Below are 22011 nucleotides of genomic sequence, written 5' to 3'. Positions count from 1 at the left end.
CTCGGTAGCTTGCTGGGCTCTCTGAGAGGGGCGGAGGAATCAAACACAGGTTGGATGTGTGAAAGGCACACTGCTGTGCTATATAGCCTCAGCCCTACAAGTAGTTAGTGCCTATTATATTGGAAACAGAGCATTTTATTTTTCACTAAAATGCTCTGTTAGAAAGTGCAAGAGATCAAGGATTGTATTGTTTAAGATTCTAGCTTCTCAAACTGTGGTATGGGACTTTATATGGTGTCCTATAATTGAATTTGGGATCACGAACATTTGTTTTTTGAATAAATTATGATACTTATGTTTTTGCCCTTACTCATGCTTTATTCATGGTACTTCTTTTTATACCTATTTTTTAAAATTTTTTATTAGTTTATTTTTAATTAGAGAGTCATCGTGAGGGTACAGTTACAGATCCATACATCTTTGTGCTCATGTTTCCCCCATACAAAGTTCGATAACCCATCCCTTCACCAGTGCCCATTCTCCACCACCAGTAAACCCAACATCCCTCCCCACCTCCCCAGTCCCGTATCCCCCCACCCCACCCTGCCACTATGGCAGGGAATTCCCTTTTGTTCTCTCTCTCTGATTAGGTGTTGTGGTTTGCAATAAAGGTGTTGAGTGGCCATTGTGTTCAGTATCTAGTCTGTATTCGCCCGCATCACCCTTCCCCCACATGACCTCCAACCACATTTTACTTGGTGGTCCCTTCCCTGAGTTACCCAGAATGAGAGACCAGCCTCCAACTTTTTATACCTATTGTATATACCCAGGGATATGTAAAATTTTCAGGCAAAAAATGGGTTGCAAATGGAAAAGGTTTCAGATGCCTTGCTTAAGAGAGAAAAATGATGCTTTTAAAGGAATGGCCATGGAGAGCATGCTGAGTGAAATGAATCAGGAGACAGATAGGTATAGAGTGACTGCATTTATTTGTGGAATATTATATATTCCCATATATATTATAAAATGATACTAATATCCAAGACCAGGGTAAACAGGGGCCAGAAGGACTGGTCAGTGGTTGAAATCTTGCCACAAGAATTTTGGGGGGGGCGGGGGGCGGGGGGCAGGAGGCGAAGGGCAGTTAGGATAGAGAAGGGACCAACATGACAATAATAGTTGGAAATAATCATTTTGGACAGGAACTGAGTGTTGAAAGTAGGTAAAGCGATATACCTGATAATCTTTCATTATCTGTATTGCAAACCATAAGGCCCAAAAGGAGAGAGAGAGAGAGAGAGAGAGAGAGAGAGAGAGAGAGAGAGAGAGAAAAAGAGAGAAAGTGGCTGCCATCGTGTCAAGTGGGGGGGGGGCATGGGGTGGGAGGGAAACTGGAACCATTGGTGGTGAGGAAAGTATGCTGGTGAAGGGATGGATGTTGGAATATTACATGACTGAAATTTAATTATGAACAACTTTGTAAATGGGTATAGCACTGTGATTCAATTAAAAAATGCAAAAAAAAGAAAATGAACATTTTTTAAAGTATGTATTTTGCTTTAGACTGATAGTCCTCTCAAAAGTCCTCATAATAAGGATTAAGTCCTATTAACAAACAGACTGAGTTCATAGAGATTAATTTTTTCCTGAGTTATGAGATTAGTAGCAGAGTTGGAGTTTCAACTTTTCTTTCAAAACTATGGAAATATGCACTGGTGGAGGGATGGGTACTCATCATTGTATGACTGAAACTTTTTTTTTTAATTGAATCACCATGAGATACAGTTATAAAGATTTCATGTTTGAGTTTCGGTCATACAATGATCAAACACCCATCCCTCCACCAGTGCACATTCTCCACTTCCAATGTCTCAAGTATCCCCCCACCCTTTGCCCTTTCCAACCCTCCCTCAACTTCTGTGGCAGACAATTTCCCCCATACTCTCTCTCTACTCTTGGGCATCATGGTTTGCAATATATAGATACTGAGAGGCCATCATGTTTGGTCCTTTATCTACTTTCAGCACACATCTCCCATCCCCAACGATTCCTCCAACCATCAATGTCTTAGTGATCCCTTGTTTATTCCTGCTGCTTCTTCCCCAGCTCATGAGACAGCTTCCAACTGTGGAGCAATATTACTGGCCCTTGTGTCTACTGTCCTTGGGTGTCAGTCTCATGTTATGTTATTTTATATTCCACAAATGAGCGCAGTATGACTGAAACTTAATCATGAAAGTTTATAACTGTATCTCATAGTGATTCAGTTAAAAAAAAAGACAGAGGAATTCACTAAGACAAAAAGAAAACAGGGTGATATTAGGTGGAAAACTTACTGAATTTATTAAATGTTCTCATTTTCTCATTTATTATTAATATGTTTTTTTACACAAATCATATACAATAAACAAAAAACTATGTAAATATTTTGTTTTTTTATTCACAAATAACATTGCATCAATTCTTTAGTTCATTGAACATTATACATTGAATGTCCAAATCCCACTTTTGATATTAAACATATTTATTTTCTTTTATTCTTGTATCACTTTCTTATTCCTTTCACTTCACAGATAGTACATTTAAATATTTTTTAATATTTGAATAGTTTGTAAAATTTCTGTTGTTCTGGGGCCGGAGCGATAGCACAGTGGTAGGGCGTTTGTCTTGCACGCAGCCACCCGGGTTCGATCCCCGGCATCCCATATGGTCCCCCGAGCACTGCCAGGAGTAATTCCTGAGTGCAAAGCCAGGAGTAACCCCTGAGTATCACTGGGTCTGACCCAAAAAGCAAAAAAAAAAAAATTTCTGTTGTTCTATATTTGTGTGTTCTGACAAAACAGTTCATGTCCTCCTCTTCCCTGTAAGCATTATGTTTTTAGGGTCTAGCCATGTTGCATTATATACATCTAACCTTTTCTTCTCCACAGCACATTGTCCATATAGTAATGCTCATGCAGACATCATTTAGCTTCTCACCAAAACAGTGCTGCTATCAACAATATTTGACGACGTGTGAGCATCCTTTGAAATGTGTGTAGGTGAAGGATGGTTGGATTCTACATAATTTTAATAAGAAGCATTTGATTCCTTTTCAGAATTACTGGTCCTCCACCAATCACTCAATTCTGCACCAAATTCTAGCATTATCCAGCTTTCTAAATTTTGCCAAACTGGTTTGTGTGAAGTGAAATCTTATTTATTTTTATATTTATTTGATAACCACTCATTTCAATATCTCTTGCTATTTTGTTTGGATTTTTCATAAGTTTAAATCATTCTTACTGAAGAATAATATTGATCCTCGAAGAGTTCACCTCATTGTGATTCTTCTGTTGCCAACCTCATCCTTCCTTTCATCACTATTGATATCTAGCACATTCCCGTGGTTTAACTTTTAATCTGGTTCTAATTCCCCCTTCTTTGAACCTTATCATATGTGAGATGGTGGGAAAGACAGGACATTATTTAGTCCTCCCTGTGCTTTGTTACTGTGGGAAACAAGAATAGAGGAACTAACAGATGGTTTGAAGGGTAGTAACAAAGGCACGAAGCCACATGGGAGTAATCTTTAAAAAGCAGCATTCAGGGGAAGAAAGTAAGGGAGGCTGAAGAAATAGGGAGGCTTGAGATAGTTTGCTGGGAAAGGGAATATCTTCTTTTGGATATCTCCAAAAAGAAGGAGATACTTCAGAAATGAATTTGCTCTTGGTGGCAAGGGACTAAATGAATAGGGATATTAAGATTTGGTAAGTATTAAAGGTCTACATTTTTAGTACCTTGACTTTAAATATATTTATCAAAATATATGCATGTTTTTGACCTTGTGATAGATACAGTGTACTCTATTAAATTAAGACAGAAGTCATAGTTCAGCTGCCAGAGGACTTACTCTTTAATAGCCGGCTTTTAATTTCTCTAGGAAATGAATCAGGAAAGATACCAGTAGACAATGATAGTGTATCTAAACTAAAGTTGTAGTGATACTAATTTTGTAGGTTTAACCTTCATTCCGCTTAGCAGGGAGCTCTGATAGACTGCTCTGTAACAGTGACTTATGTTAGCAGGGAAAGTTCTTAAAGTAGAAAAGGAGGAGGTGGTAAAACTGAGGCTCATGTCTCCATAAAAGCAGAGAGGTGATGATGAAATATTAAAGTTGAAGAGGATGGGGTGGGAGAGACCTGGTCTTGATCCCTAGCACCCCATATGGTCCCCTGAACTATGCCAGGAGTAAGCCTGAACACTGCAGGGTGTGGCCCCAAACAAAAACTTTAATACATTTATAAAGAGGATAAAATATAAGAAATTAGTCTCAACTAAAATAATCACTATTGTGAAGCAAAATTAAAGCTTAGTAAATGAGAAATCTGAAGCCCAAAGAAATAGTACAGAGATTTAGGTTCTTGCATTGCATGCAGCTGACCCCAGTTCATTCCCTAACACAAGGCTTCCCAAGCACTGCAGGAGTGATCCCTGAGCACAAAGACAGGAGTAATTCCCAGGAACCACAGGGTGTGGCCCCCAAACCAAAAACAGTTTAAAAAAAGTTATTTAGACCTAGGGGCTGGAGAGATAGAAAAAGTGTTTGGACATTTGCCTTGCATATGTCAGACTCTGGTTTGATTCCTGACACCTTATATGGTCCCCTGAGCCCTCCAGGAGTTATTCTTGAGCACCGAGCAAGGAGTAAGCTCTGAGCACTCCTGGATATGTCCCCCAAACAAGAAGTTATTCAGAACCAACTGAAGATCTAGACCCAGGGAATAGTCAACACATGTGACTGAATGATTGATTTGCCTTCAGAGGTTTGGTTTCACTTTACAAGATATGTTACACACATAGAATACATAATTTATTACATAATATAAAGGAGAAATTTGGCTACTTAAACTCTTTATGAAGAGATTTGTTCTCTCTCATTGGTTGCAATCTAGGATATGTATACAAGTAGAAATTTGTTCTTTATGGTTAGTTGCGATCTCAGTGTGAGAAATGCAAAAGCTTAGATGATATCATTTAAAAAAATTGAACTTAATTTTAATATGAATCACTGGAAAAATGCAATTCAGAACATTATAGCATCTTTAAAATTATCAATGTTTTTTAGAATTTTGTATTTGATGTTTTAATATCATCTTATGAAGTAAAATATAAAAGGGATCTCCTATTTTTTTGTTTTTCCCCCCATTTTTATCGCGGTCTTCGCAATCATGTTAGTGATAGTTTCAGTGTGCATTATTCTAACACCACACCTACCATTTAAGTGCCCAGTTCCTCCAAACAATGTTCCAAGGGCCCCTCCCATCCTCTCTCATATGCCATTCAGGTAAACTCAGTTCTGTATGAATTCTTCAGTATTGATGTCTTTGACCATGTGTTTTTCCCTTACTTATTATATATCTATATATCCAATGTTTAAGAGAGATCATTCTGTACCTGACTCTTTCTGGCTGACTTTAAGCAGCGTGATGCCCTCTGGTTCCATTCACACAATGGCAAATTGTATGGTTTCATATTTCATTAGAACTGAGCAGTTTTCTATTGTGGATATACACCATGATTTCTCTATTCAGTCATCTGTTCTTTGGCACTTGGGTTGTTTCTGAACTTAGCTGTTGTGAATACTGCTGCAGTGAGCATAGGAACACAAATGTCTTTCCTACCTCATGTGTTTTGGGTCCTTGGGTGTAAGACAAGAAGTGGAATTGCTGGGTCATACTGAAGCCCAATTCTTAGATTTATGCAGTATGTTCATATTGTTTTCCAAAGAGGTTGAAGCAGCCGACATTTTCACCAACTGTGGATGAGTATTTTTTTTTCTGTTAAGGTGGTCCTGACTATGAAAGAATCCAAACTATCAATATTTATGGGTGACATGATTCTATACTAAGAAAATCTTAAAGATTATAGAAAAACCCCATAACCCCCAAGCCTCTAGAATCAATAAACTTATACAGTAAAGTGGCAGACTACAAAATAAACACAGAAATCCATACATTTTTATATGCAAACAATAAGGAAAAGAGGGAAAAGTTAAAAATAAAAACTCTATTCACAGTAATGCCTCAAAAAATTAAGTGCTTCTGCTAGTGGGAATGCCGACTGGGTCAGCCCTTTTGGAAAACAGTATGGACGCTTCTCAAAAAACTAGAAATTGAGCTCCCATTTGACCCAGCAATACCACTCCTGGGAATATATTCCAGAGAGGCAAAAAGGTGTAGTCGAAATGATATCTGCACTTGTATGTTCATTGCAGCCCTCTTTACCATAGCCAGAATCAGGAAAAAACCTGAGTGCCCAAGAACAGATGACTGGTTAAAGAAACTTTGGATATCTACACAATGGAATGCTATGCAGCTGTTAGTAAAGATGAAGTCAGGACCTTTGCATATAAGTGGATCAACATGGAAAGTATCATGCTAAGTGAAATGAGTGAAGAAGAGAGACATAGAAAGAGTGCACTCATCTGTGGAATAAAAAGTAACAGAATGGGAGACTAACACTCAAGAATAGTAAAGATAAGTACCGGGAGGTTTGCTCCACAGCTTGGAAGCTGGCCTCACATGCTTGAGGAAAAGGCAGCTCAGATAGGGAACACCAGGTAAAGTGTGGTTGGAGGACCTCGTTGGGATGGGAGAAGCATGCTGAAAGTAGACTATAGATCAAACATGATGGCCACTCAATACCTCTATTGCAAACCACAACACCCAAAAGGAGAGGGAGAGAGAGAACAAAAGGGAATGCCCTGCCACAGAGGAGGGGTGGGGTGAGGGATATGGGGGTGGGTGGGAGGGATACTGGGATCATCAGGGTGGAGAATGGGCACTGGTGGGGGATGGGTACTCGAGCATTGTATGAAAGTTTGTAAGTCTGTAACTGTACACAGTGATTCACTAGTACAAAATTTAAAAAAAATTAAGTGTCTGGTAGCAAAAGAGGTGAAAGACTTAAGCAAAGAAAAGTATGAGTCACTACTAAAAGAAATAGAAGCTGACATAAGAAATGGAAACATGTCTCCTGTTCTTGGGTTAAAAGGATTAGCATTGCTAAAATGACCATCCTTCTCAAAGCACTCTGCAGATTCAATGCAGTGCCTAGAACCATACCTATAATGTTTTATAGGGACATAGAATTCATTATTTTCAAATGTATATGGAATAATAAAACTCCCTGAATAGTTGAAACAACCCTAGGGAAAAAAGATGGTAGGCTTTTCTTTCCCTATAAAGCTATGGTAATCAAGACAGTGGTACTGTAATAAAGACAGACTCTCAGACCAGTGGAATAGAATTGAAAACCTAGAGACAGAGCCTTGTATGTATGGACAACTAATCTTTGACAGAGGAGCAAAGAGTATGCAGTGGAGAAAAAAAATAGCCTCTTCAACAAATGATACTAGGAAAACATGTTTTAAAATGTTTAAAACAGGGGCTGGAGCGATAGCACAGCGGGTAGGGCGTTTGCCTTGCACGCGGCCGACCCGGGTTCAAATCCCAGCATCCCATATGGTCCCCTGAGCATGGCCAGGGGTAATTCCTGAGTGCAGAGCCAGGAGTAACCCCTGTGCATCGCCAGGTGTGACCCAAAAAGAAAAAAAAATAAAATGTTTAAAACAAGATTTTAAAACTTGTTTAAAATCTGTTTAAAAATGAAGTCAGATCCCGTCCTTACACCTTCCTTATACAAAAGTCAATTCAAATGGATCAAAGATCTTGATACCAGACCTCAATCTATATATTTTGTTAAGGAAAACAGCCAGAACCCTTCATGAGTATTCAATATGCAGTGTATATCCAATGACTCAGTGTTATTAGCCCAAGCAAACAAAAGCAGAAATACACTGATAGGTGATATCATTTTTTTTTCTTCTAGGGTATTTTTTGGGTGCATGGTGGATCTACTCAAACATTCCTTTTTTTTCTCATTGCATATTCAATGACTCAATGCCATTGGCCCAAACTAACAGGAGCATAAACAAACAAATCAGTGATACCATTTTTCTCTTATAGGATTTCTTTTTGGTGCATAGTGGATCTGGTCAAATATTTTGTTTTTTTTTTTCTCCTGGCAGCAAGATCCAGGTCATTTTTTCAGCTGATCTTGCTCTGCTTTATGATTGACTAAAATCAAAAGCAGGCTCTTTCTGTACCCAGGGCTGCTGATATTTAACAAGAGTGACAACTGTCTACATTGTCATTTTAGGTGCTCTGTTGTCTTATCAATGCTTCAACATTATTATGTCAGTCCTCTTCACAACATGCAGATTTTAGTGGTACAAGTGTCATTAAAATTACCTGTAAATGTCCTCTGAAAAAACCTGCTTTTTGATCTTTGGCTTTTGAGATCAACAACCACAATTTCTGGGAATTATTGCATAGGAGAGAAGGAAAAACAGCTTGGATATGTGTAGGGAAAACTCAACTCCACTCTACTCATAAAGTAGTGGAATTGGTTATAAGGTGGCATAAGCAGTGGACCATAGAAAAGAGAACATAAAGGAAAGGGAGGAAGGAAAACCACAGAAGCAGGAACTATAATATATAGTAAACTATTCTGGTCTTAAAATTTGTCCTTAGGCAAGGGATGGAGGGTCTGGGGAATGAGAATTGGGATAAAGAGATAAAAATGTTGATTTTTCAGTAATACACACCTGAAATTTGTATAATAGCAAATGAAATTTTACTTAAATTTTAAGAATTTAGTCCTATTCCATTTACATTTTTTTCCTTGAATTTATTTTTCCTAGGATCAGAAGTCTGGAATCTTGAATCAAAATGTCAGCGCTGATTTTTTTTTCATTTATTTTCATTTCACGGAAAGCCAAAAGACTGTTTTCCAGATTGAAATGTAGGAGGGCTTTGGCAGTGGGTGGAACCCAAATTGTCTGATTCTGCAAGGAGAAAGACTTAGACTCTTTCTGCTATATCAGTGTTTTTCAATTTTCAGTGCCAATTTTCAGGTATTAAAAAGGCTGAAAACCACTGTACTATACCATTTTTTTTTTCAGGCTGGAGATCAGGTCAGAAAGAAAGATTTGGCCAGTTCTAGGCAGAAACACATGAAAGGAAATTGAAGCTAAGACATCAGAACTGGGTTGTCACACCAAAACAAAGGATGCCAGATTTCAAAACTGGAAGAACTGGGCAATTACCTGGGTTCTGCAGATAAGTTGTCAGTGCTCACTAGACAGTTCAATCCACAGCAGAAAGATCAGAACTTCCCCCAAGTTTGGATTCCTTCATTTCCCTACTTTTTATCTGGCTGTAATAAAATTCTTGGTTAAAAGGTAACAAAACTGAGATGGGGGTGTTGAGTCTTAGTGACTGGGAGGAGGAGGAGTCCAAGCGATCCAGCTACACTGAATGTGTAAGAGGATCCCCATATCATCCAGCCCAGGAAATTTGGCACTCTCTTCTTCTAAGTTTCTTAGAGTAATAGATGGATTTTATGAAACACTGTAGTAAAGTAAAGGCAAGCTCTTTTTCCAAGACTGGTATTTGGTGTACATTTCTTCTCTGGAACAGTCCCCAAAGTTCTCAAAATACTATGATTAAAGTGAAGTTTATCTCCCTACCTCCCAACATGTCTTATCTTCTGTAATCAGGATCCTGCTTATTTAGATCACCTTTTCCTTCTGCAACTTAGACTCACAAGAGACCCACACCTACTCAAGGAAAGTATCTAATACTTCTATCTAACACTTGCCTTGTCTGTAAGGACTGAGCAGGAACCTGACCAGTGATCTCAGAGCACTTGCACTCAACTGAAGTCTTGTCTTTTAAAGAAGTTCTTTGAATGTTTCTTGTGAAACTGGTTCCAAAGTGATAAAGTTCCTAAGCTGTGATCTTACATGGACTTTTGTATCATTTCTTCATATCTGAGTGATGATCTAGGTAGATAGAATATTCTTGGTAAGGTGTACATTTTATTGTTTGTTTAAGAATAAAATATTTCCCAACCCCATTTTCTTCCTGTAGGAGGGTCTCACTTGATAAATCTGTGGGGTTTTTTAAAGATTTTTTTTATTGAATCACTGTGAGATACATGAATCTTACAAAGCTGTTCATGATTAGGTTTCAGTCATACTATGTTCTGACATCCATCCCTCCACCAGTATTTGTTTCTCAGCACCAGTGTCCCCAGTTTCCCTCCCATCACCACTCCCACCCCCAGCCTACCTCTATGGCAGGCACTTTTCTCTTTTGGTTCTCTCTCTCTCTGTCTCTCTCTCTGTCTCTCTCTCTGTCTCTCTCTCTGTTTCTCCTTTTGTGCATTGTGGTTTGCAATAGAGATACTGAAAGATTATCAGGTATATCCCTTTACCTACTTCTAACACTTGGTTCTTATCCAGCATGATCATTTACAGCTATTGTCATATTGATCCCTTCTCTATCTTACCTACTCTCTGCCCCACACACACTTGTGGTTGATTCTAAGCATTGAATAGTTCCTCTGGCCCCAGTTTATCCTGGCTGTGAATATTAAATCTGTGAGTTTTATGTGATTTCTTATGTATGGAAGTTCCTTTTATATTCTTATTGTTTTGCATATTCTGTCTCCATTTTTTGCTTTTGTCATTCTAATTATGATGTGTCTTAGAGTATTTTCACTTGGGTCTATTTTGGCTGGAACCCTTTGGGCCTCTTAAATCTGGGCACATATTCAACTCTGGGAAATACTCCTTTGTGATTTCTTTGACTAGTGGTTCTTTACTGAATTCATATTCTGGATTCTTAATTTATTCCTCTTGAACTCTGTTTGTGCTGTTCATTTATTTTGAGACTCTTTCTCCCATCTTCTGTTGTTTTTTCAGAAGTTTCCTGTATCACATCTTGGAGCTCACTGTTTTCCACCCCAACTGTTGTTATTCTGCTGCTGAGGTCTTCCAATGAGGTGTTTGTTTTTTTTTTTTAAATTTCACAGACCATATTCTTCAGTCCTGTCTCTTCTGATTGTAGTTTTCTCGTTTCAGTCCTTACATTTTCTATGCCTGTTCTATCGTTTCTTTGAGCTCATTGAGCCTCATAATGGTGTATCTAAAATTATTATCTGAAAGTTTATAGAGTTTGTTGGTACAGGTAGAGCCTTCCAGGATATCTTCACTTATTCAGATTGGTGAATTTCTACATGTCTTCCCTGTTGTGTCTCTTGTAGTCTGGGGAGAATTTTTGTAGTTCACCCTACAAATGAAGATGGTATTCCAGCAGCATCCTTTCCCCACTCTCCATTGAAGATCTTCAAGAGCCTGGCAGGTTCTGAAGCTCAAACAGGAAGAGCATGCCCTCAGTGTGGTAAGAAACAAAGATCCCTCCCTCCCTCCCTTCCTCCCTTCCTCCCTTCCTCCCTCCCTCCTTCCTTCCTTCCTTCCTTCCTTCCTTCCTTCCTTCCTTCCTTCCTTCCTTCCTTCCTTCCTTCCTTCCTTCCTTCCTTCCTTCCTTCCTTCCTTCCTTCCTTCCTCCCCCACCTCTCTCTTTCTTTCTTTCAAGAAAGAAAGAAAATAAGAAACAAAGATCTGGATCTCTAACCTACAGATAAAGATGGAAATCAAGCTTCATCCCCACAGGAAGGACAGAAAGAGCACACAAAGACCTGTTTATTGAATTTGTAGCCTGTGATTTTGCTCTATTGTCTCACTGTTTCTACAGGTTCTTTTTTTGGGAGATGAAGGGTGGGTAGGGACACATCTGGCATTATTTAAGGCTTATTCCTGGCTCTGTGATCAGTAATCACTTCTGGTGGGGTTAGGTGGACCATATGTGATGCAAGGAACTGAGCCAGGGATAGGCACATGCAATGCAAATGTCTTATCTGCTATACTGTCTCTCTGGCCCTAGTTTCTAGGAGACATCCTTATTCATCAGCTCTTTATTTAGTAGTTATGTAGATACATCCCAACAGACTGTAACAGGTATGGAAACAGGAATTTTGCATACTGAACAGCAACCCCAGGTGTTCTGCCTTGTCTTACCACTCTTCTTTCCTTTGCCCCTTACTGCTCACTGTTTCCGCCTGCTCCACCCCACGTCTTGGACAGGGTCTCAATGTGGGCTTTTTCTTGCTTGAGCACATGTTCTTGTTTAAACACTTGTCCTCCCACTGCCCTTCTTGGTAGCAATACTGATACTTTCCTTTTGAGGTGGCAAAGGGAAAGTACCTTGGTGATTCTAAGAGCTGTATCCAAGAGACACAGAGTCTCTTGCCCCTGTGCCTGGTTGTCTTCACTGGGGCCCCTTGGAGGGGGTGGGTTGAGTTTCCCTCCCAGCCCCCAGCAGAGCCTTGGCAGCTGAACCTCTGGAACCAAGATACAGCCATGCTCAAGGCCACTCTGCACATGCTTGGACAAGCCTCATGCATGAAGGAACCAGCAGAGGAACCCAGGCGTGTGGAACCCGGGGCTGAGATCTCCAGGCCTGCTCAGGACTGGGCCTCTTCCACAAGATGCCCCATTTTTCAGTAGCTAGGCAGTCACACCCACAAACTGCCCCAGCTCCATGTAATCCTATCAACGGCCAACGTCCAGAGACTATAAAACAAAGCTCCCAGAAGTGTGCGGACACAAAGCGTCTGCATGACTTCATATAGCCTAGTTCTCCCTCTTGGAGAACCTGGCAAGCTACCGAGAGTTTCTTGCCTGCACAGGAGAGCCTGGCAAGCTCCCTGTGGTGTATTCATATGCCATGTACAGTAACAATGATGAGTCTCATTCTCCTGACCCTGAGAGAGCCTCTAATGCAGCACCGTTGGGAAGGATGAGTAAAGAAAGGCTGCTAAAATCTCAGGGCTAGGACAAATGGAGACGTTACTGGGCCTGCTTGAGCAAATCGACCATCAACGGGATGACAGTGATACAGTATCCAAGATGTGGACTCTGCCCCTTCCCATCTTCCACCCCGCAACCGTCCCACTTTTAGAATCCTTTGATCTTCTGCCTGTTCTCATTTATAAAAGTCCACAGAAACTGATTTTAATGGTTCACCTAGGTAGTTCCAGGGAATCCTGGACCTGTTTTTGAAACTCCTTCCTGATGTCCATGAAGGCCTGCATTGTGAATTTATAAGCACATGAGCAAAAGAGGCATTTTGATGGTAAGATGTCCATCTCTCACCAACCCCCAGACTTATTATTAAGTAGGTACAAACCTATGGATGAGTGTTGAGTTTTTTTGTCTTCACTCAAACTCAACTCAACACGCAATACGATACATAAGAAGTGAGAAATGATGGGCTGTGGCGAAAGCTGGCTGGCATGCAGGCTGGGCACAGGCAGGAAGTGGGGGTGGTGTTCAGTGGACCAGGAATGGCCTCCTCAGGCTCTCCTGGGATGCAGGCAGGACATGGAGGTGGTGTTTGGTGGACTGGGAGCAACCTTCCCAAACTCTTCTGGGACGACAAGTGGAGGGTGGGTGATGGGGCGAAGTCCCCAGTGTCGTCTGATCTCTCCCTTTACAGTGCATTCATAGTCATCGTTATGGCCATAGTCTCGGTTATCAGAGTTCCATCATCCTAGTCTCCTCACAGACCTCAAAGTCTCCATCCAGAGTCTCAGTTCTCTTCCTTATCTCCTTGTCTTCTCTTCGTGGCTGTGCTCTCTTTCTATCTTCTTTCTTTGCGTTCTGCTTCTGTGTGTGCCTGTACTCTTTTCTGTCTCTGTCTCTGTCCTTGCCAACCTTGTAATCTTCTGACTTCTTCCAACCTCCTAATCTCGTAACTTTGTAACTTTGTCACCTCATAAGTTTGTAACTCTGTCCTCCCTTGTCACTCTCTCTGTCTCCTGCTCTCTAATCTGCAGCCATTGTCTTCTTCAATCTCTGGTTTCTTCTTCTGACCTCTTCTAACCCTGTGACCATGTAACTTTCTGACAATGACCTTCTGACTCTCTGATCTGATCCAACTCACTGTTTTGGCATATTGAATACACCACGGGTAGCTTGCCAGGCTCTGCCGTATGGGCGAGATACTCTTGGTAGCTTGCTGGCCTCTCCGAGAGGGGCAGAGGAATTGAACCCGGGTAGGCCGCATGCAAGGCAAATGCCCTACCTGCTGTGCTTTCGCTCCAGCCTCCTCAGCTAGTAATTCACTTAAATAGTTAAATAATAAATTTACTTCTAATATTTCTAGCAATGTCATTTTGTATGAGTATAGTAAGAGATATATCAAGCTTAAAGTTTAGTTCTTCCTGAGAACATCTCACTATATATTCCAGACCACAAGTCCTCAGGCCAGATTGGTCTTCTTAACCCCAGCAGGATCCTTATTGAGTTACCTCTTTGGGTCATGACAGAGTTTGTTCATGACCGTGCTCTTAACTTATAGTTAAGTATTCTGGCGCTTGACCTACCCCATTTTGATGTCAGAGTAGCTCATAGCTTGCCCTGGGTTCATCAGTCCCTCATCGGGGCCCTGCTCTTGGAGTGCTAGGAACTAAGAGCATCTGAGGCTTAAATCAAGTAAATATGATGCCTGGGAGTAAATATTATTTTGGAGTCAATTAACTCCCATGTTACATAGCATAGCATCTATTGTCTTCCTGTGTCTATACAAAAAGGACACTGCTTAAATAAACCATGCAGATGACATAAAGGAAAGAGAAAAACAATATAGGATTATCAGTTGTGCCTCCGTTGCTCTGTTATAGGAGTGGCTCAATAAACCTTAAGCTCCCTGCGGCAGCAGCAAAGTGTTATCCAACAGATGAGGTGTCGCTGCATCCCAAAGATCAGCAAGCTACCAGTGAGTGGGTTAAAAGCCATGGGCTGTGAGCCAGAGAGGTGACACCTTATAAGATTAATCCCATGGACATGGTTTAGAGAACCACTGACCAGTGGATAAATGCCCACTGGGATGATTCAGAGAACTGCTACCCATGGATGTAAATCTCAGGGTATAGTGTAGAGTTGTTGCACGTAGGTGAAAACCCAAGAGTGTGTAGCCTAGAGCTATACCTCCCAAATTGCCAAGGCTATGCTGAAAAAATAGAACATGGGTAGTATTTCCTGGTGTTTTCTGATATTAACTTGTATTATAAAGTTTTAGTAATAAAAATTATGTGTTACTGGACTAAATATAGACTCTCAGGCCAGTGCAATAGAATTGAAATCCCAGAGCCAGAGAGATAGTACAACACTTGCTTTGGATTCAAGCAATTCAGCACCACATATGGTCCCAGGAGCACTGCCAGGAGTGATCCCTGAGCATAAAGTCAAGAGAAAGCCCTGAGCACCTCTTCTCCTCCCAACCCTCTTGTTTCCCCACCCTCTTTATACTAGGATTAAGCTGTAAGCCCTTATCCTAGCACCCAGGTATGTCCTGCATTTGTCCCTCTCTGTGCCAGTGTGGAGCTGAGATCCATTGCCCCTGGAACCTGACTTCTAATGATGTATATCCCAGGAATGATGATTCCCTTTGTCCCAAGAGCCTGAACGCTGTCACTGCATTTAGTATCAGTCCTAGATTTGCTGCTCACTGCTTTTTCCTCAGGGGCTTGGTGAACGAATCACTGTCCGAGTACTCAACCTTGAAAGGGTGGAAGGTCACACTGTTTTCCCTCAATGTTCAATCACCCACTGATGAAGCTGAGAGTAGATATTTTATTGGTATTCACCAAGTAGAGAGGCCTGATATTGGAGCCTTATGAATGAAGGAGTATGCTGAGCCAGCCCTCTTGCAAGTAAGGGAGGTAACTGAGCAAAGAATTGCTACCTTGTGGATATCCAGCCTGACTCCTTTGTGTTTTTAACTTTAGTTATTATAGTTTGGGTCCCATGCTTATGGTAGTGTTGGATGTAGTGCTTTAGACATACACAGAAACTTCACTTCTATGCCATAGAGAAGCCCAAGGCCCTGACCCTTGGCCCTATATACCAGCTCACCTCTTGCTTCCACCTTCCATCTTTTTTCAACTTTTCTTCCTGTAGATATGCCAAAAACAGTATAACAAGTCTCACAATGGAGATGTTACTGGTGCCCGCTCAAGCAAATCAATGAACAATCTAGAGCCAGTGTTTTGCCTACCATTTTCTAGACATGTTATGGACTTCAGTGCCAGATTTTTCTTTTTCTTCTGGATTCCATTTTGATAGGAAAGTTCTCAGTCACATTATTTTTTCCCTAATTTTTATGTAGTCAAGATGACTAATACTAGGGTTTGACAAGGGACAGGAGAACTGGTCTAGGGTTGAAAGCCTGTCACAAGTGTTGGTGGGGGAGGGCAGCTAGGATAAAGGACCATTATGACAATAATAGTTGGAAACAATCTGGACAAGTACTGAGTGCTGAAAGTCACTTTCAGTGCTTGTATTGCAAACCTTAATGCTCAAAAAGAAAGGGGGAGGGAGCGGGAGGTTGAGGGAGAGGAAGGGAAAGGAAGAGGGAGAGGGATAGAGAAGTGCCTCTAATAGAAGCAGGCTGGCGAGGCGGGGGTGTGGTGGTGGTGGGAGGAAAAAACGGGACATTCCCGATGGGAAATTTACACTGGTGAAGGGAAGGGTGTTGGAACATTGTGTGACTGAAACCCAATCATGAACAACTTTGTAACTGTGTATCTCATGGTGATTCTATAAAAAATTTTTTTAAAAAAAGACTAGGGTTTGAATTATCACTTAACTAGCAATATGTACATGTTATATATTATGTACATGCTCCTTTGCTTTATTTTTATTATTTCACATATGTTTTTATCACTTTGTAAACTCCCCTAAAACAGTTTAGAAATAGGACTAGATATATATTATATTTTATATTATATATATATTTGTGTCCATATATATGCGGTAATGTACACAAGCTTAGATACAATGAACATGTGAACACATGCACTATCTTGATTTTTTTCTTTCCTAGCTTAAATTAAGACTAAGAAATGATGTCTGTGGTAGCCATAACCTTTTTCTAGGTTTGCCGTCCCCTTAACTGGCATCAGCAAATATAGCTGAAACTGCCCTTGCTACCTGAACCCCTCTCCAGTAGTTCTCTCAAAACTTCTCTGTATCCATAGGAGATTAGTGTGTCATTTAGTTCTGCTGAGAGATATTTGACAAGTTTGTACTGACATGTTCATTCTCTTGGAAAAAAAGAACAAACCCCAAGGGCTTTATTAATGTGCTCTGCTGTAAGGGTTTATACACTTTGTCAACAGTGATAGCAATGTAACTATTTTATTCTTTACTAAAGAAAATAGCTCTTTTCTACTGGTGGTGTATGTGCACACACACACACACACACACACACATTGCTGGAGGTGGAAGACATGGAAGGGACTAACAGAAAAGATAGAATTTTGATATTTTTCTTGAAAGCTTTAGAGAAGGAGCTGGGTTGTAAAATAAAGTTTAAAAAGAAAGGGGTGGGAATAGTGGCCTGAAGCTCTCCAGAAAGAAAATGACTCCTGGAAAACTTAAAATCACTTTTTGTGTGTGTTGTGGCAAAATGCATCAGTGAATCTTACCTACCCATGAACAAATCTTCCTGGGTAGATGGTATTTTCACTTGTCCTTCATTCATGTTTTCAGAGTATGTGCAACTTTTTCTATCAGAAATATATAACATGAGTATTTGTAAAAAAAAAATCTTTGAGAACTGAATTAGCTTACGTGTGTGTGTGTGTGTGCGCGCGCGTGCGTGTGTGCGTGCGCACGCGTGCGCAAAGTGGAGGCATACCCAGGGATTTTCAGGGCTTATCCTGGCTCTGTGCTCAGAAATTACTTATTGAAAGGCTCAGGGAGACCATCTGGGGTGCAGAGGATTGAACCTGGGTTGACCACATTGAAGGCAGATGCCCTACCTGCTATACTAGCACTATGATTCTGCCACAAGGTTCATTCCTGGCACCCCAGTATGGTTTCCTGAGTCCTTCCAGGAGTCATCCTTGAGCACAGAGTTAGGAGTAAGCCCTGAATACTGCTGGGTGTGGCCCAAAGGCAAATAAAAAAGTAAATTATTTTGGCCTTTGTGACCGGAAAAATATAATTTTCCCATTTAGTTTGAAAAATATGAGCACATTAAAATAATTTCCTAAAATTTTTATGGGGTGTTTTTTTGTATTTCTAGTAACATCTGGGGACTTGACTGATTATATTAAAAATATTGGAAAATGTGCGTTCCTACAAAGTAGGTTAAACCTTCACTGACAAGCAGTAGCTAAGTTTGTGGTTAGTTGACCAGAGCTACAAGATGCACTAAACGGAGTGAAGAATCCTGGCCGGCGGGCACCACAATGCCGGAGAATGCTCCGGACCCCAGACCGAGCCGATAACACTGGGGAGCCCCAGATGGAGCAGGTGCAGTCTCCCCGCCTTCTTCAGATAGAATCCTGGTGACCATGAGCTTCTACAAACATGGCTCTGGTATGTGGGGACCAAGACCTTTACACACACACACACACACACACACACACACACACACACACACACACACACACACTCAGGAACGGCTCCTCTGCCTCTGAATGGCCATGATCCCAGAGGCACACAAACCAATCTCGGAATGCAGCAGCTCTTGGCAGAAATACTCCTGGACTGTGGACTAAGCTATGGCCCCGTGCCGCCCCAGGAGGGGAAGGGTTTTTGTCTCTTAGCCTTTTCTCCTTTGCGGCAGCATGGCGACCACCACCTTTCAGAGCCAATTGGACAGAGAGGTAGGAACTTGCAGTAATGGGACGCGTGGGAAATCTCAGTGAGGGGGCAGAACCGGCTCTGCTCCCCACCCACATGAGACCCACGAATGGTTCCTCTGATCCTGAACGGCCATGATCCCAGAGGCACAATCCAATCTTGAAACACAGTGGCTGCTGGCAGAAATGCTTCTGGACTTAATTACTAAAATACCAGAACTCCAAAACTGCATGGCTACTCTCGCGGCCGTGCGACATTATATGCTCTTCATTATCAGCAATAGAAAACAAATGATCTAATGATGGCTTTTCAGCAGGTCTGATTGTTGGGGGGAAATTCCAAATAATAATAGTGGGTTTTCTGTCGAAAATTGAATGTAATTAAAGTAAAGAGAGAGTAAAGTGAAAAATCATCAGGCACACAGGCAGGGTGGGAGGGGGTGTATACTGAGGTTCTTGGTGATGGAACATATGCACTGGTGAAGGGATGGGTGTTTGATCATTGTCTGACTGAGACTTAAACCTGAAATCTTTGTAACTGTTCTCATGGTGATTCAATTAAAAAAAAAAAAGATGCACTAAAAGATCTTATATAAAAGGCTAATAGTGGGGTGGAGCGATAGCACAGCAGGTAGGGCGTTTGCCTTCCATGCAGCAGACCCAGCTTCAATTCCCAGCATCCCATATGGTCCTCTGAGCACTGCCAGGAGTAATTCCTTAGTGCAGAGCCAGGAGTAACCCTTGTGCATTGCCAAGTGTGACCCCCCCAAAAAAAAACTAATTGTCCAATGATAGGTGAATGGGCAAAGAAATTATGTATATGTATATATATTTATATATCTTTATATCTATACATACATCATGATAAAATACACATATATATGCCAAATATGTTTTATATATATGCAATGAAATACAGATGTATGGAAAGATAAAAATCAGCAGTTTTCTGCAACTTAGATCCATCCAACTTTGAAGGCAGCATGCTGAGCAAAATTAACCAGAGGGAAGAAGACAAACCCCGTATAAGCTCAGTCATCTGTTGTGTAAAGGAAATAAAACGTGGTAATAGGCAAATCAATTGATAACAAACTCTTGATACTGGAATACAAACTGGGAACTCCTGAAAGGAACAGAGGGGAACTAGGTGAACAGGCTGTGGGTGGGGTGTCTTGAGCACTTTGGTGTGGTGAGATAAAGTAACTGTATTTAAGGCCGTAAATGCCAATACCACCATAAACACATTACCTTAACTATAATAAACGTTTAAAGAAATAACTTGTTATGAGGTGGTGACATAGTTGCAGACAAGAAGGAAAGGTTGGACTCAATAATATTCTATCATTTTCTAACAGCATGCCACAAATCATTTCCCTAACCTTTCTTACCTATTAAGTGAAAACACCTGCCCTTCCTTTCCTTACAGTTATTAAAGGAGTAATACTGATCATAATTTGCTACCCCTAGAGTGCTTTGAAATGGACTAGCTCTATTCATAGGCCTGTTCCTAAACAGGCTGGGTGAAGCATTAACACATGTCCTTTTCCAGAGTGTAGGTTGTCAGATGCATCTTTCTAAGACTTCTAAGTTTGAACAAGCTGTTGGAGTGTCTCCCAGAATACCTAATGCGAGAGAAAAGAAAATATAGCCTAACAGGGGCATGGGTGTGTGTGTGTGTGTGGGGAGGACAACCAACACTTAACTCCATTCAGCACTTAATTTCTTTCAAAGGTCTTTTCTGGTTTCTGCTTTTCTATAAATATGGACCCTTTTGTGGTGATGTGAACCATGCATGAACCGTGGAGCATAACCTCATTTGAAATTAAAATTCAGATGTTGTTGCCTCAGACATGTGAAAGACTCTTAAATTTCTCTTCAGCGAAACTAGTCCTTCGAAATACCTTTAGGGTAAGTCTGAAGTTCGCTTTATCCATGAAGAATCTACAGAACAAATAAACAGTATAAGTATATTTCACAGGAATCGTCATAATCTATGAGAGGAAAGGCTGTCTACAAATGCTGTACTTGCATCTCTTTGCATTTTATTTTTTTTTTAATTTTAAATTTATTTATTTTTAATTAGAGAATCACCGTGAGGGTACAGTTACAGATTTATACACTTTTGTGCTTATACTTCCCTCATACAAAGTTTGGAACCCATCCCTTCACCAGTGCCCATTCTCCACCACCAGTAAACCCAGTGTCCCTCCCACCCTCCCCAATCCCATCTCCCCCCCACCCCACCCTGCCACTGTGGCAAGGCATTCCCTTCTGTTTTCTCTCTCTAATTAGCTGTTTGCAATAAAGGTGTTGAGTGGCCGCTGTGCTCAGTCTCTAGCCCTCATTCAGCCCGCAACTCCCTTCCCCCACATGGCCTTCGACTACAATGTAGTTGGTGATCACTTCTCTGAGTTGACCTTTCCCCGGAACGTGAGGCCAGTCTCGAAGCCATGGAGTCAACCTCCTGGTACTTATTTCTACAGTTCTTGGGTGTTAGTCTCCCACTCTGTTATTCTATATACCATAGATGAGTGCAATCTTTCTATGTCTGTCTCTCTCTTTCTGACTCATTTCACTCAGCATGAAACTTTTCATGCCCATCCACTTGACTACAAAATTCTTGACCTCCTTTTTTCTAACAGCTGCATAGTATTCCATTGTATAGATGTACCAAAGTTTCCTCAACCAGTCATCCGTTCTGGGGCATTCGGGTTTTTTCCAGATTCTGGCTATTGTAAACAGTGCTGCGATGAACATACATGTGCAGATGTTGTTTCGATTGTACTTTTTTGCCTCTCTGGGATATATTCCCAGCAGTGGTATTGCTGGGTCAAATGGGAATTCAATATCTAATTTTTTGAGAGTCGTCCAAATTGTTTTCCAGAAGGGCTGAACCAGTCAGCATTCCCACCAGCAGTGAAGAAGGGTCCCTTTCTCCCCACATCCTCTCCAACAGCGGTTGCTTTTGTTCTTTTGGATGTGTGCTAGTCTCTGTGGTGTGAGGTGGTATCTCAAAGTTGTTTTGATCTGCATCTCTCTGATGATTAGTGATGCAGACATCTCTTTGCATTTTAATGTATACTTACTATGAGTGGTTTAGTTATTAAATTAGTCCTTAGAGGATTTTACTAGCTAATATTTTATTAGCATTTAATTTAAATACTATAATAAAACTGTATAAAAACCCGTGCGTAATTTGATATGGTTACAAATATCTTCCTCTCATCAATGCACTTGTCTTGTCATCCTGTTGATCCTCAATTTGCTCAAGCGAGCGCCAGTAACGTCTCCATTTGTCCCTGTCGCGTGCTAGTGTAGCCCAGTGATATCTGCTCGCTCCAGGAACAGGAAGAACCTCAAATAGTTCATTCAGGGTTTTGACGAAGAAGTCTGACCATCTCGTTGGTGGGCAGCCACACGGTCTTTTGATGTCCCGTGGAATCCAGTCGGTAACAGCTTTAATCT

The 22011-nt window shown here is 40.9% G+C and overlaps 1 protein-coding gene across 8 annotated transcripts in view; it reads left to right on the top strand.

The window, feature by feature from the left end:
* TMEM108 (transmembrane protein 108) overlaps positions 1-22011 on the top strand; it is a 255917-nt gene that overhangs the window by 30927 nt on the left and 202979 nt on the right. For 2 of the 8 annotated variants that reach the window (XM_055126172.1, XM_055126174.1), the window contains one exon: positions 11095-11231. The exons of the other annotated variants lie outside the window; for them this stretch is intronic. The gene's annotated coding sequence lies outside the window, so the exon portion shown is untranslated. The remainder of the gene's footprint in view (positions 1-11094; positions 11232-22011) is intronic. 8 annotated transcript variants of the gene reach the window in all.

The sequence above is a fragment of the Sorex araneus genome, chromosome 2 (assembly GCF_027595985.1).
Source record: "Sorex araneus isolate mSorAra2 chromosome 2, mSorAra2.pri, whole genome shotgun sequence".
Classification (NCBI taxonomy): Eukaryota; Metazoa; Chordata; class Mammalia; order Eulipotyphla; family Soricidae; genus Sorex; species Sorex araneus.
Note: the sequence above shows the minus strand (reverse complement) of the source record. Positions and strands in the feature narration are given on the sequence as shown.